Source organism: Buteo buteo, chromosome 19, assembly GCF_964188355.1.
Source record: "Buteo buteo chromosome 19, bButBut1.hap1.1, whole genome shotgun sequence".
NCBI classification, from domain to species: Eukaryota; Metazoa; Chordata; class Aves; order Accipitriformes; family Accipitridae; genus Buteo; species Buteo buteo.
Genome location: NC_134189.1, coordinates 7,154,166 through 7,170,321, shown reverse-complemented (window position 1 = coordinate 7,170,321; position 16,156 = coordinate 7,154,166). Strand labels below are relative to the sequence as shown.

General features: G+C 41.1%; 1 long non-coding RNA gene across 1 annotated transcript; it reads right to left on the bottom strand.

The window, feature by feature from the left end:
- Positions 1 to 9,574: 9,574 nt before the first annotated feature.
- Positions 9,575 to 15,228, bottom strand: LOC142041870 (uncharacterized). The gene is made up of 3 exons (XR_012653578.1): positions 14,721 to 15,228; positions 12,072 to 12,258; positions 9,575 to 10,775 (listed from the first exon to the last, which is right to left on the bottom strand). It is a non-coding gene; the product is annotated as an uncharacterized LOC142041870 (long non-coding RNA).
- Between the last annotated feature and the right edge of the window lie 928 nt (positions 15,229 to 16,156).

Here is a 16,156-nt window from a genome sequence, read left to right as displayed (position 1 = left end):
ATTTAGGCTTATGTTATTTTCTGGCTGCTTATAAAGGTCAGAGTAGCTGGCTCCTTGCATCTACATTTACCAATGTAGGAGCAAACATTTTTTTGTAATTAATCTTCTTAAACTTGAAATACAAATCCAATCACGTTCTGAAACGTCCATTCCCTTGAGATCATTTCATGTTTGCGGCTGCTTTTGATTCTCTGTATTGTTCATGGTGATTCTTCTGCTGGCGCAGTGTAAATTAGTTTCCCCCTGCCACTCAACTCTGCGCTTAACGGCCTGCTTTGCATATAGCTCATTATTTCCTAACATCTACTTCTAAACAGGGACAGTGCTGTTTCAAATAAGGCAGAAATGACTAAGCCCATCATACTACTGCCCAGGTAGCCTTAAGACAGCGTGTGTTTCTGCAGATCATATTGCAGCTGACATCTGGCATGCGGCACAGAAAGAGACGATTCTTTGCCTAATGGTTGAAATGTTCTCAATCAGTAAATACTTAAACATCGCTGGAAATTGGCAGAATATGAGGGGTCTCCTGTTAAGTAGGACATCTGCCTGTAGGATATTCCAAAAGAAGGCCCTAGGAAGGAAAATTATGAAGTGAGAAATTGTTTGTGTTAAGGCTAAAGTGTTCAAAAAACAAGTATTGTTATTAAACCTGAATTAGCTCCTCTGATGTTACATCAAACCTTATTAGCCTTCTTTTAGCAAAGAGCTGAGGCTGTTGCTTAACTTTCTGGAACGAGCCATGAATTCCATTGTTTTTCAGAGGCTGTGGTTTGATTCCCAGAACCAAAATGAATCTGATTCTTGAGCTGGCATATACCCTTAAAGCATTCCTAGATCAGGGCTCTGAAAAGAGAGGCTTTGGTTTCAAAACCTCTTCCACATTAATGGGTTCCTTATGGGTGATAATGGTGCAATTATGAGAGATGAAGAACCAGACTGAGCAGTGGGCTACGCAGCAGCAGCCACCCCTTTCCGATTCATTGGAGAGAAGGAGTAGAGACTGGGGGTACTTATATTTGGCCTCAGGAGGAAAAGGAGATCTCCTAACCATGCGACATGGTAGCTGCTGTGTTAAGAAGGCTGTTTACAGGAGGACTCATTCAACACCATCGAAATTCTGCGGAATCTTTCCTCTCTGCTTGGATTTAAATCACATTCGGTTCCTGTCACACTTATCTGCTCAATGGTAACTACCTTGAAGAGGCCTTCAAGAGCCATTTGCAGAAAAAAAACCACCCTGCTTGCTATTTTTGGTTGACAATAACTTATGAAGCAGGTAAACAGCAGTGGTTACCGATACCACTTTTATCTACTGACTAAATACTCAGTGCACACAGGTTACTGGTGGGGCTGGTCTGTATAATTGCTATTTACTGTTTGTCATCACCTGTCCAGTAGTTGAATGCATTAACTAAATTTTGTCCTCAGTTCTACAAATACGTACGTGCTTATAGTTAAGCCTAGGCATGTTTGAATGGCTGGCCATGAATTCTGTGCACTGCTGTGAAACAACAACTAGAAATGAGCTTCTCCTGAAAAGAATTAACTATCTATCTGTCCTATTCAGTGACGTAACATTAAGGGTATCACAGAGATCAGGCTGGATGGCACCACATGCCCTGGGCTATCTACCTTGACACACTGGGTTAATTAGCAGATTACAACTGGCACTCCATTTATCATCATTTTCAATCTTTTAGCCAGAAATGGTGCTTCATGTAAAGCAAGACTGATAAAAACGTATTCATTTGCAAGAGAACCCAGAGCCAAAGCTAACGTAAGTTTTGTGCTCATTTACACGCTGCCAAAAACTACAGGCTTCACAAAAGAGCTTGCTGATACCTTTATGGCAACAGCTTCGAAATGCCCAGCAGCCTTGGCAGACTAAGTTTTTAGCGTTCATAAGGCTGCAGATGTAGAAGTCTTGGACGGCTGTCTTCATCAGTCCAGTTTTTTTGCGTATGTGACCTCATCTTTGACCTGGCTGTTGGAATAGTGTCAAAAAACATAGCTTACCTCATTAGGTAGCAATCAGAACTACCTAAATGTGATCTGGATCATGTATCCAGATTCAACAGTAAGGACTGCTGGATGGAAAGTTTCAAAGGTATCCTTTGCATAACATCCTTTTGAATTACTGATACTCCTCCATCAGCAGGTATTTGTTTTGGTTTTCATGAAGAGGTCTCCAAATGGTTGTTTTCTCCCTTTTTTTTTTTTTTGTATCAGTCCTGTATTTAAAATTATTCTATGCTAGATGGGAGCAGAAGACTAGAGAACAGATAGCCAAAAATCAAGCATTCATCAGATAAGATGGCAAAACCAAACTCCCCAGACTTACGTTGTGATCATATTAGATTAGGAAAATTCTTTTATACACCTGGACCAAAGCTGCTAGATCCTGTCTTCTGGAGCTATTCCGGGCAGCAAGGCTTCAATATTCATGTGGAAGAAGCCCTTGAAGGCTGCTAAGCACATGGGCTTCAAAGCACGTGCCTTCATTTAGGAGGGCATCCCAAAGAGTACAGCTGCATTTCTCTCTCAGCCAGCACATAAACTTTCTTGCAGTCGCAGAACGGAGTACATTTGCTCTGCAGGTTCATGAGGCACAGGGTGTCACCTGTGAAACCAGTAACTCACACCTTTCTTCAGAAAACAGATCTTCCAGTCTTACTGCACAAGGGTGGAAGGAGCAATGAAGAAATTCTCCCTGGCTATGATGTTACATGTAACCTAATACCATTCGGTACCAAACCTTTTGTTCTTGTAGCAATTCACAAAGAAACAAGCAAAGATAGGTGACACAATTTTCTTATGAAAATCTACACCCTTGGTCACCAGAATTCATTTAGACTAGAATAAAAAAGTACTATATTGGTAGTATTATTACTTATTAAAGCCAAGGAAAGTCTTCCCTGGAAATGAGGGATTTGGGGGCAATACTAATGTCTTTATCAATCCACACACCAGGCTACACCTCATGAGATGAAAGAGGAAAGCTGTCTTTACAGGAATTACTCTGAGCTTTTTGAGGAACAAATGGCAACAGCCTGGGCAGGAAAGTTCATTCATTCTGAAAGAATACACCTAAAACTGAGAACTTAAAAAACAAGTATTTATTTCTTTTCTGGAGGCAGGCCAACCAAATGAAGAAAATCAAACTGCAAACTCCATGAACTTTGTATGATGCTGAGATTTGTTTATTTATAACAAAATGGAGAAAAAAGAGGCAGGAGCACCTATCTCATAACATGAACTGTACAGTGTAAAATAAATATAAATCTAGGAAGCAGTCAGGCCCAGGAATCCAAAACAAAGTTTGTTCAAAACGTGAGCAGAGGCACAGCTGTCACAATGCTGACTTAGCATTCTTCAGGTTTCAAAGGAACGTCAAGTCCATTGGTATTTCCATATCCAAGTAAATCGATACCTAGCCGTAGCTGCAGACACTGCTCTCATTCACAGTCCTTCATCAGGGAAACAACCAGAATGGCAGTTGTCCTTGGACACACAAAAAAAACCCCAACACCCAAACCAAACAACACGTGAATAATTGCGCAGTGATATCACATTTCTGCCTTTCATATAGAAGCCAAATTGGAGTTATAAGCTGTCATAATTTCAGTTACTGGTTGGAAAAGTGATTCCCAAGCAGAGTTTGTGGACCACTAGTCATCCACAGCAATCCTCAGAACCACCAATTCTCCGGGCTCCTGGCAGACAAAATCTGAAGGTTGACAATGGTTCATTGCTTTAACTTTTTAAATTATTACTGACTTAGAATAAATTTTCTCTCAATTCTTTTTTAGAAAAACAAGTTCTTTCTGCAGTCATTTTAGGTATTACGCTGAATTTGGTCTACAGCATGTAGTTTAGGAAGTGTAGGTTTTGTCCTTACTATGTAATTGGCTATTGCAAATTGCCTGCAGGAAATTTAGAAATAAGACAAGTTCTTCAAGGGTGACTAATGGTTTACCTGGAGAAAACAGGCTTTATTTTGTACTGTCTACAAAATTTCTTTAAAAAAATATGGGTGAAAGTTTACAGAGTATTTCCAAAATGTTAATATGCTGACAGATGAGTAAATATAAAAGCTGAAATCAAATGAGAATTTGAGTAATTCACTGTATATGACTGGAAAGAGAATTTGCTCTCTGAATACTTGTCTTTTTTGAGTTAGAGGGCAGTGGGGTTATTTTCGGAAGGTTCACCAGCACACGGAGGACAAGTGGTTCTATGGCTGGGCCAGCCGAACAGCGGCAGGAAGGCTGGAACCACGCAACATTTACTTTATCTTAGTTCACCAAAACAAGGTTTCAGCTGTGGTTTTAAAGAAGCAGAAACCACGACCAGCCAGCAGCGGCAGCTGATGAGAACCAGAGAAGAGGGCAGCCCGCTGTGAGACAGCCGGAGGGCTGCGTGGGTTTATCTCCAGTGGGCTCCTCGAAAATGGTGGCCGGGACAGACACCCATGGGCTCCCGGCTGGCGGAAAGGTTTGTGCCATTTGTGAAAGCTGAGCACGAGGGGGGACAAAATCCCAACGAGGGGCCATTGCAGTACACCGTGAAGAAAAAGCTGGTCTCCTTTACTGCTGCCCTCGTCCTAACTTCAGTTCGTCACTAGGATAATCTTGGCGTGCAAGAGAATATTTCTCCTATAACCTCCCATTCTTGTTCCCGCTTGCTCAGTTTTCGGTGTCTTGCTGACAAGGCTTAGCTTGGTTAAGTAGCACGACTCTGCTATAAATCTCAGGTACAGCTCTGTTCGCAGCAAGTTAGACCAAATGGCAGCTAAAACTCTGGCAACTCCCTGCAGCCTGCTTTTGCAGGACTCCTCCAACTTTTCCTGCCTTTGGTGGATCAAAATCAGTGGGAGGCAATTATTATTATTTTTAGCAGAAAGCAGAGTGCAGGAACCATAAACTGGCTGGAAAGGTCCGAAATGTGGAAAATCTGAAATTATACAAAGGCTTGTTTTCAGTCCCCATTTATTATCATAAAGCAGCAAAATCTGATTCTCTTCCTATCACTAAAGCTTTCTCACTGACTGGTTTGCCACACTTCTGTTGGCACCTCTCACACAGGTGTCCTTGATCCAAGGTTTCTATCTGTGATTCAAAGAGTAACGAAGGAATGCAAATATTTCAAATATTGAATTAGTTTGGATTGAATGTCATTTTTGAGCACTTTTGGATGTTTGCCTTTAAAAGAAGCAATAAAGAAGCAAAAAAAGAAAAAAAACCCCACCTTTTAAATTTAGCTTTCTGCACTAAGGTGATTAACTCTCTTCCATCCCAATCCCCCAGTCACCCTGTGTTTTTACTCTAGTATTTGTATTACCACTTTGAGAATAAGTTCCTTATGATTTTGCTTTGTGGAAAACTATGCACCAGCTTTAAAGCTTCTACAGTAAGTTTTTATTTATGAGTCATTTGTACCAAAACCAGACACTTTTGGAACTGAATGCTGCCAAGTCAGGACATCTAAGGAAAACAAAACTGAAAATTTAACATTAAATCTTTTTAAAGTTCCTTACAATGATCTGACAGCAGAAAACCTCCTGCCTCTCGTGATATTTAGAATTTCATATATTGTCATATATTCTCCTAACTGTATGGAAGCAGTCAGAGGTGATAATTTCTGTTTAGGTAGTATGTCTGCGCTTTTGCAACAGTTTTAGCATTATTATACTTGCCACTTTAAAACAGGTGATGCCAAGCAAATTTTTGGAGCCGTCACCCTTTGGCCACACGTACACATGTGCTGACGTGGGACAAAGGTTTTCTCAGCGGGAGCTCATACTTTCTGCTCTACTCATTCCTATTGGGGACCTTAATGAGCATTTATCATGCTGGTCTAAGTTGCTCTCTCTCTTTCTGTCTTGCCATGATGGGTATATGATCAGAGCAAGTGACGTCAAAGCCCCAAAAGTTCATATCTGCCACACACAGTTACATAGTCCTGCTTTTTCCTTGGGTCTTTCTCTCCCATGTGTACAAATCAGCTCCTACGTCGACAAGAAAAGGAATGAACGCAATGAGCAGCAGAACTTTGTCATTCAGAAGTGACTTCTAGCTTGCCATTCAATCTACCCTTTTGCAAGTACAAGTCTTTTTACTGCAAGGATGCTAGGGAAGTTAATAAGCAGATGTTACAGATCTTATATTGATGATGTTAATAAAGACTAGAAAGACTGCTTTTCAAATAGGTAAAATCACGTAACATGATATTTCCTATCTGTATGTTTTAAATATGAGACAAAGTATGGGCTCTCTTGATAATTCAGTTCCTCTTTGGTAGTAAAATGCTTCTGGATTAGGTATGAATTAATCTAAAAAGCTAAGTATGTAGAACAAATAGGAGTCTCTCCACTCCTATTTTTGAATTTAAAACAGGATTGGGATGAAAAAGAAAGCCAAAACCTCTCCCAGTATAACATAAAAAGAACAAAATACATCGTATCTTCATTGAGGCAATCTTAGCAGCTTTACGCAAATATTTCTGACTGACCATAAAGATTTGTAATGTTTCAAAGGGAATGTGACAAAAATCATTAATGTTTCATACAAATAAATTATACCTCCTTCCAAGTACTTTGAAGTCTTTCAAAATCAAAAAACTGGTTATAAAATGTTCTTTCCAGATCTTTCCATTTAATCTTTCAAACATTCACTTTGCCAGCTAAATCAAACTCACTTGCTGAACACAAAATATCTACACAAACAAAGACGAACATTTTTGCATTTGTGGAATTTAAGCTGCTGCCCCCCTAGAGCTCAAATGAATGACGCAGAGTCATCCTGGCTGTCATTTTACTAGATTGCTTGTTTGTTTGTGTGTTTTGTTTTTAGGGAAAAACTAACTTTTAGTATCTCTGTGGTTCCACCTAACCAATTAGAGAAAACCTTCTACCGTATGGGACATACGTCACCACTTCTGTGCTTTATTATTTGCTACTATCTTTTTTTCTCATTAGGAATCCAAGTCACTAACCATGTTCGATGGAAAAATACAAGTTTACCGAAGGCTGCAACTAAGTTTTGACTCTCAGGAAATGCAGTTCTAACTCATTTCCTCAAGTGCCTGCCTATATATTTGGGGATGGCCAAGATACACAATTTATACCATTCAGGCATTCTCCAGACATTCGAAGTGGGATGCAATTTTCTCTAATCCTAGATTTGCCCATTTTTCCACTTTGCCAGCCAAAAAAATGTGTTTAGAGGATGCGTTATAGGTGCCTGTGGCAACTGGGTATGTTTATCAGGGCATCTGTTGTTGCACCTTTTTACTGCTCTGTCAGAAAACTATTTCCTTTTACTGCAATTGGAGTTTTCAGTTTTCTTTCAAGAAACCCCTCCAATATTCAGAGAGCCTTTCGGTGCGTGCTATTAGTGCCAAAAAATAAAGTTTTACCAGACCTCTTCCCAACATCTACTTTATATGCACCACTGCCTATTTTTTATTAGGTGTTATTTGGTATCTTTTCCACACTATCCCTCCTCACACAAGAAGAATGAGTCAACCCTTTTCTCTTAGTCTCTGCAGCTTATACGTATTAAAATTTCAAGCCAAAACTGGACTTTGCAACCGTCATGTGTTTTTTTTCCCATAAGCACGCAAGCTGTAAATTGTCAGTTTTAAAGCTACCTGCACAACAGTACAATCCGAGCCTCCTCCACAAGTGTACTGCCATTTGTGTTTTAATTTTCCAGTTACGCTCTGTATTTCCATAGGGAGCCTCCCGTTTCATAGTCTTTCCTGGACAGTGGTGCAGGGCGTACCATTACTTTCACGGTTTTTGCATGTGGTCCTCTGAAGCCTTCAAGCTGAGGGGAGCTCAACAGAAAACGCTGTGGCAGAAACGGCCAGGGAAATCCCTACTGCGGGCTCTGCGTCCCTCCAGCTCCGGCGTGTTGTGGTGCCGGGCTGGGTGCTACCAGGGGCACCGTCCCCACTCAGGACAAGGGGCAAATGGGGTAGCAAAGGTTTTACTGAAGGCTGTGAAGTTCTGGTGGGGCTGGACCTCACCGGGAGGAGAGAGGTGATCGAGGGGGGCAATCACTGGTCTTGGAGTTCTTTGAGAAAACCCTCAGATCTGATTTTCTGGCTTGACTTCAGACTTTCCTCCACACTACGACCACGCTTGGTGACCACTGGAGTGTGTGACGATCAGGGTGTTTGTCTCTGGACCCGATCCTGAACTGCAAACTCAACCTGACCTCAAACCTGCCTCATCGCTACGGACTTGCCTGGTGATCCGGACTCTCGGTCCAACTCGGATCCCGTCACCGGCCCCTCTCTGCTCACCTTGCCGGGGGCTGCGGGACTGCGGCCGTGCTGGCCCGCTCTGTGCCCTGCTCCTGCCTCGCCACCAGCCGCAGCTCCCGTCTCGCCCTCCCTCAAGGGAAGGGAACCTGCCCCTGCTGCTCCCTGACAAATGCTTCCCCTCTGATCTAAAGGCCAGGACACCGAAGCTTCTCAAAAATACAATTTTTTAAAAATACAGAAAAAAAGCAACTGACTTTTTCTGCCTAACTTTCTCAAGAAGACATTTTGAGTGAAACTTTTCAGAAACAAGTCATCCTCGGAAGGGCACCTGGTCTGGAACATTTCACCCCAATGGTTGAAATGTGGCAGGTCTGAAACTCTGCTCTAAGTGGCTCTGAAATTTTTCTAAATGCTTCCGTGCCATTTTGCAAGAAAGGGATGCAGGGACTGAGGAGAAGAATGGAAAGAGGGGACTGGGCAAGTCAGCAAGGCATCGTGAAGGAGCTAGAGGAAGCAAAAGGAGCAGAAGGTCAGTCTTTCCTCTCCAGGAGCTCCAGTCATTCCTAGGAAAGAAACGTGAGCTGAAAATTGTCTCCAACTGCTGCAACCAGCTCAGATTCGCCATCCTGGAGTAAGAGAGCCGGCAGGAATTTCAAGTGGCATCTTGACCAGTCGCACTCAGAGCTGACATACTTTGGGGAAATACGGACAAACGCTCTGGTTTAGAGAGCTAAATATTATTCCTGCTATCGCCATGGGATTGTTTATGCAAATGAATGTCATGCAGGAAGGGTTTAGAAGGAATGAAAAATATGACAGCCTGTAAGTCAAGACACTAAATTGGGTAGTTGAAGTGAAAGGGACTCTTAAGTCAGACTTAACTTTAGCCTTTTTTTAAGCTCAGTGCCTGATTTAACTATGGGGAAAAGAAGGCCTTTGTTAATGATTTAATCCTTTGCCTTTCACTGAAAAAGCTTGTGCATATAACATGCAAAAATCATAGAGCAACACTGAGAAATACTAGCACTGGTGTTTCTTATCTTTGCAGTTCACAGGTAAGTATGTCATCTTGGCAGTAAAATGGAGGTAACTGTGCTTAAAGCAGCTGTAACTTTCCCCTCCCCACATACCAGAGAACCAAAAACTGGAGACATCCCTCCTGAAAAATTAAACATTTTCAAAAATACTTAATTTTCTGTGTTCTGTTCAGCAAATTTGGGGGTTTGTTTTTTGGGGGGGGGGTTTGCCTTCTTTCTTCCTTTTTTCACATGCAGCACAGACCATTTACAAAAAGAATTACAGGTGGCTTCCTGAGAGTAGTGATCCAGGAGAAGAGGAAAGGGACAGCAGCCTTAGGATGTTTTCTATTTACAAATCCTAACCAGGAGGTTTCTGTTCCCTCTCATGCAACTTTACAAAACTGTCTTGAAAACAACAATCAAGCCACAAAATTATTCAGCTACTAGTTTTCCAACGTTACTATGAAATAATTCAGATATTGCATGCCCCAGTGTTTTGGGGTTTGGGGTTTTTTTTCACTTGTGTTTTGTTAAAGAATGATTTTTGTAAGGCTGACCTAATGTATTTGTGATTTCCCTCTGGGACTCTTGAATGGAAGTGCTAGGGAGGAGAAAAGCTTTTATGTGGCTTTCCCTTCCCCATATCTTCTTTGCTGATCTAGAACCATCTGATCTTGGCTTGTGCCTAAAGGCAAATAGACCAGAACTGTAACTGCGGTGTGATGGTTTCAGTGATTTTACAGAAGAAGGTTTCATCACAATGTTCCCCCTTCTTCCCAAATCTTGAGTAACAAAAAGCCATAAACCAAAGAAAAAAACATTTCAGAACAAGGTGAGTAGAAGCCAGGAAATGGTTTGTGACGGCAGGAATTAGGGGAACTTAGTTGAAATTAGGGATGGCAATGTGTATTGCTATCACTCCATGACTTAATGAACTTCAACAACAAGCCTGAATATTTTTAAAGGCCCTTGGGACAGCAGAAAAGAGAATTTCTGATCTCTGAAAACACTGAAGAAGTTTTACTGGGTTTTTTCCATCAAATTACCAGCTGCTATGGTTAAAAACAAATCCTGCCATCATCTATTTTGTTAATTCTTTGTTTTTTTCAGAAAAAAAGAGTATAACTTGTAGACCAAAACCTTATGTAGGTCACTAAGGTTGCATAAAATACTGTGTAAAAGCTGTCATAAAACCAAACAAAGCAAAATTATTCTGCCGTAAATAACATGTGGTTACCATTTGTTTACAATTCAGTCCAGCTATCAAAACAAGCTAAACATTTTGATAAACGGTTCACAGTCATTTTGTAAAAAGCACAGATTAGGGGAGGTATATCCAACATCTGCTCTTCTAGCTGAACCTCAGCTCCCTCTGCCTGGGCAATACACAAGCTACCAGAGCCCAGGGTCAGGCGACACAGGCTAATGGTCTACGCTGCTCACTGCATTTTGCGCTGATGAGCCGATTCCAGTAAAGCCATCCTAATATTTTAAAAGAGAAGAAAGAAATGCGATTAATTCCCTCTTCGTTTCATTTAATTCTTTATGAAAGAAAGGATTTATAAAGAAGAGTGGGACTGGGGGCTGACAACATATCATTTTCTTAGTACACAAATGACTTAAAATCAGCAATTGTAATTTGTCTGGAGGATAAACACGGAAATATTTTGCACTAAAGAGCTGTTGGAAGTGATGTGCGGAGGGGAAATGTCTGGTTGCCTGTGGAGACTGAAGGGAGGCTTGCTTCAAAGCCAAGTTTCAAATATCATCTGTTTTCACTATAACACTATGTAACAAAACAAGCCCCAGTAAAATTTTCATTTAAGTGGGAGAGAATTTAATTGTTTTGCTTTTTTTCACTGTCATCTCTCCTCTAATTCAGAAAGATGTTTGAAGGAATTTTGTTTGCTTGGGTCTTGGACATAAATAAAGAATGCGCACTGCTCCGGAACAGATGAAGTGTTGCAAATTGGAACTAAAAATGTAAACATGTTGGGAAGCTAGGAGCGTGTATGTGAGAATGTGTATGTGTGGATGCATTTTTTGTGAAGTAAAAGAGTTTATATAACAAAAACTTTCAAAATCTAGGGATAAAGACTCTGTCCATAATAAAGTTAACTATCAACGAATGCTTTTTTCTCCCCAGTTTACTGTGTTTTCATATGTAGGCTAGAGAAAAAGAGATCAAGCAAAACTACTCAGTGAAGACCGGCACTAAAGTGAATCTGCTATGCAACCCTAAAATCAGAAATGCTGTCTATCTTCTAGCTAAGTATCAAGTGCACGTGTTACTGGAGAAAGGACATAAACTGCATCGGTGGACAATCGCTTGCAACTGACAGATATGAAACCTGGAAGGGATGAGCAAAATGACCCCTGGTCTTAAGTTTCTCTCTTGGGGCAGGGTGATACTCTGGGCGGGTGATTTCTGTGTGATAAGGAGTCTCACGCAATAAGGATGCACACTGAAAAATGGCCAAAGTATGGCATTCAAAGTTGCACGGCTACTACCTGGAGTGATTGTGTGACATTAATTGTGGCTATAGCTTGATTGTGTGCTCAGTGTGTGAGTAAAATGCTAGTTAAAGACACCCAAGAGAGCAAACAACTAAAAGCTAACAAAAAAAAATACCATAACCTCTTTTAAAAAAGGAAAAGGGAAGACCTCTCGGGGGAAGGTGAGGGTCATGTCTCCTGAAGTCAGGTTATTGGGGTCAGCAGAGCCCCGTTGTATATAGTCTGGCAAACCCCACTACTGACAGCGCATCCATTACTTACCACACTGCCCTAGCGAAGGCATCTGAGGAAAGAATCCAGTGACAAATACTTGGGCAAGATTGAGCAATTCAGTCCCCAAGAGAGGTGAGATTAGCAACGCACCGTGCGGCAGCCAGCTGAGGCCTGACGATGGGTAGCTGTACTTTGTGCTGCTGATGGATGAGGCTCGTTTTAACGCCTGGAAATCCTGTGGAGGGCAACAGCACGTAATGGAGCAAAGGGATGGATGCCCAGGGGACAGAGGTCCTGGAAAAAACAGCTAGTGCAGCGTGTGCTGATATGTATGACGATATAGACACAATAACTGAAATGGAAAAAAACCATCCAGAACGGGAGAAAGACAAGTTCGGTTATGCAACCCACTCTGTTTATAAGGCAAAAGGAAAGTCTGTACTCCCACCTGATTTTCTGAGGACTGCCTTACACAACACTAGCACAGCGTGGCCCACTTGTGAGCACAATATAAATAATTCCCGAAGAGAACTATCCTATTGTTCCTGTCCTCTCTGCCAAAGCTTCAGTCGCCACAAAAGCATGGCATCTCTCTTCATCCAAGCTGGTCAAATTTTGAAATGTTTTCTGGTAACTGTAGGCTCAGAGCAAAAAGTTCAGGGAAATGAACAGAATTTCATTTCCTAGGGAGCTCGAGCATGTGCCTGAACGGCTTTGATTTCTAAGAGGCAAGCTCTACGTGTACATTTCCTATAGCATAACCTTACGCTCGTAAAAATCTTTCGGAGACGACGGAAACCCTGCTTAGGGAACCTCAGATTCTAGCTGCTGGGCAGACTGGTTGCCACTGGTTATAATCTCACTGGCAATGTATCAGTGTTGTGCTGTTCTGCTGACTGACACATTGCCTGAATAAAGAAAATCCAGGAGACAAGCCTAGGATTGAGTTAAGGCTGTAACTAGAGAGGTCTAAAGACTTGTCTGACTGGTGAGAGGGCCTAACCTTAGGGGAAAAGCATAAACGAGTACTTTATAACACATCTTTCTGACATTGATCACTTGTGGTCTAAGAAGGCTTCAGCCAGTGATGCAGCCTTTCTTCAGCTCAAATGCTATTACATCATCTCTCCCTTTTACCCAGTTACGTATTTTCATCAAACCCATAGGGACCCTGATCTTTGAGATGTCCCGCTCTCTCCCCTACCAAAATGTGACTGAAACTAGCCAATAGGTTCTGAAAGCTGAGGAAAACTAAGGACAGACACATGTACAAAGTGATGGCGTTTCCATAATAAATCAGGCTGAAACACTTTCCAGCATTAAAATATTATGCAGAAGCTATCATAGGGTCATTTCATAAAATAGAAGAGCTCAAAAGAGAGACTTGCATGCTCTTAAACTATGGTCATAGGTCAACTCAACAACGTTTGAAGAGCAAGGATGCCAGGAGGTGGGAAGAACAATAACAAAGCCTAACGTTTACAATAGAAAAGGAGGCAAACACAAAAGCCAAGTCAGAGGCAAAGAGAAGTTACAGTATGAAAAATACTAATAATCACCCCCTGCCCATGATATTTTAACTGTGTTCAGCTGCTTTGAAATTGTCTTCTTGATATATGCTTTTGTGCAGGCAGCAAGCTTTTGACATCGGTTTCCTACACCACACTGAACACATAATAAAGCATTATGAACCATTTTTCACCTAATCCATTTTTACAAAAGTACTGGCTGCCGCCTGTTTCACCCTTTGCTTTTGATGATGCCAGGCATCATGCTGGGCAAAGAAGACAATGTTGTTCAAGGTTTCTTGGAAAAAATCTCTGTTGTTATTATTTGGCAGTTCCCTAAAAGTGCTGCACTGAGGAAAAAGCAAATGCTGAAACAACTGAGAAAAAGACACTCCTTGTTTTCTCCGTTCATCCCCCTCCCTACTTCTACTCTACTCTACTTTAAAAGTAGGTGAACTGGATCCAGAAGATCAAAGGATCATCTCAGCATGGAAAAGTATTCCTTTCAAGGAGCTGTTGGGAAGCGGTATAGAGAAATCAACACAGTAAGACATTAATTATGAACAGTTTAGCTCTCCATGGGGAAGGATTCCCCATGCCCCTGAAAAATGGTGTAAACTGTGCTACAAGAAATCACTCGAGGATTATGGAATCTGTTGGGAGCAGGGAGTCAGCTGAAGGCTAGAGATCATTTGTTTGAAAGCAAAAAGGATAATCACAATTCTTAGGAGAGTTACCATTTAAAATGGGCCTTACAAGTTTTTTCCACTGTCCAATTCTTCACAGCAGGGTAATTCAAGTGTGCTCAAGTTCTCACCACTACGAGTGACATACAGGGTAAGGTTTATCAAACACTTGATGGTAATCACCTATAAAAAGAACTGTTCATATAAATGTAAAAAATTATTCCCAGATCCCCTTCTTCTGGCCTGTCCTTTTCAGCACTCAGATGCATGCTCCTTCCAGTAAAACACTGGTCCCAAGCCTAGCATCCACTTCACTACAACTTGATTCCACAGACCAGGACAGAAGGCGATAATGAAGCACAAAAAGGGATTTCTAGTGTACAGGGAACAGAATGTCCTCAGACAGAGCAGACAGCTTTCAAATACAAGCTTAAATACTAGAACATACAAGATCTTGATAAGCAAAAAGTATATTATCTAAATCAGAGAATACTATTATTTACCATTTCATTCCTTCAGGGAAAGGGTACCAGTCTGATGCAAAAAAAATCAACTCTCTGCAAAGAGAATGTTTGTTCAGAGTTTTCCTTTCCACCCATTTACCTGAAAATGGGAAATACACTGAATGAGAAAATAATCCACTTGCTTAAGGTCAAGACACTGAATTAATTTAAAAAAAAAAAATCCAAATAAAACTGTTTCATGCTACAACTGTCCTCATCCAATGACCTGCATTTTAACTTATAGCCATTTAAACTTGTTTCCTCAAAATGAGTATAAGTATGTGGAGACACATCCTATGCTAAGCTTGTTTCTGTCACTCTTTTTTTCTGTATGGCATGGGGTATGTTATTTTAATTTTCTGCTTAGTTTCCCTCATAATGCACTAGGCCATGGAACTCCCTTAAAACAATATTGTATTAGCAAAGTTAGACAGTTAAACACAAGGCAGGAATATCCAGAGCTTCCCAAATTAATGCAAACATTTTTGGAAGCACTAACAAACTTGTAATTTAGCACTGAACATCAATCTCTGCTCACAGCTGGAGTAAAATCTTGGTGGCAGGAAAAGGACTGCCGGAGCACTGCGGTACTCCTCACATCTTCCATTAAAGCATTCAGTATTGATTTTTACCAGAGACAGAACTGCAAGACTAAGCAAGCCACAGGCCTGAGCTAATGTGGCAGTTCCTGTTTTGCCTGTAAAGTGAGTGGACTGGACGGAGGCACCATCACATGAAGTATCAGAATAACCCTTTGGACACTAGTGCAGGCATTTGACCTGCTGACGTTTCAGACAACAAGTTGCCAAATTTTCTGAAGAGTAGGAAAATACATGTTCCGTTTTGCAGACAAATCCATTGTAACGCTGTAACCTTGTATCAGCTTTTCAGAGAGAAAACTGGATTCCCAGAAAGCTTAAGACCATGATGAACTTCAGTTTCTTGCTATGTAACATCATGGAAAGCAAAATTGACCTGCTCACGCTCGAAGTGCTGATCTTCGTGATAGTCTCTTTTCCAAGTACAGTATAGTATATAGAGCTTCCTATGACTTCTTTTCACAGAATGTCAAACTATACACTTACTCACTGGTGCAAATAACACACTGGAAAGAAAAATAAGAGAGAGGAAGAGACCCAGCTTGGAAAAAGAACCATCAATTTTCTTTTCAAATGTAGCTGAACAGGAGAGTTGAGAGGAAACAGATTAATGATTAAGAGTGCAAAACTAGGACTTCAGTGTAAAGTTATTATCATGTCCAGATGTTGTTTTTGCCTTTGTCAGTCATTTGAGGTTTCACTTACATAAATACAGATATGCATCTAGTCTTAAGGCACCTACATGCATTTAAAATGCCTGCAATATCTTTAAGAAACTGACCTTCATACATTCTGTACTCCAGTTCACCTGCGAAATGAGGAAGATAGTGATAGGGT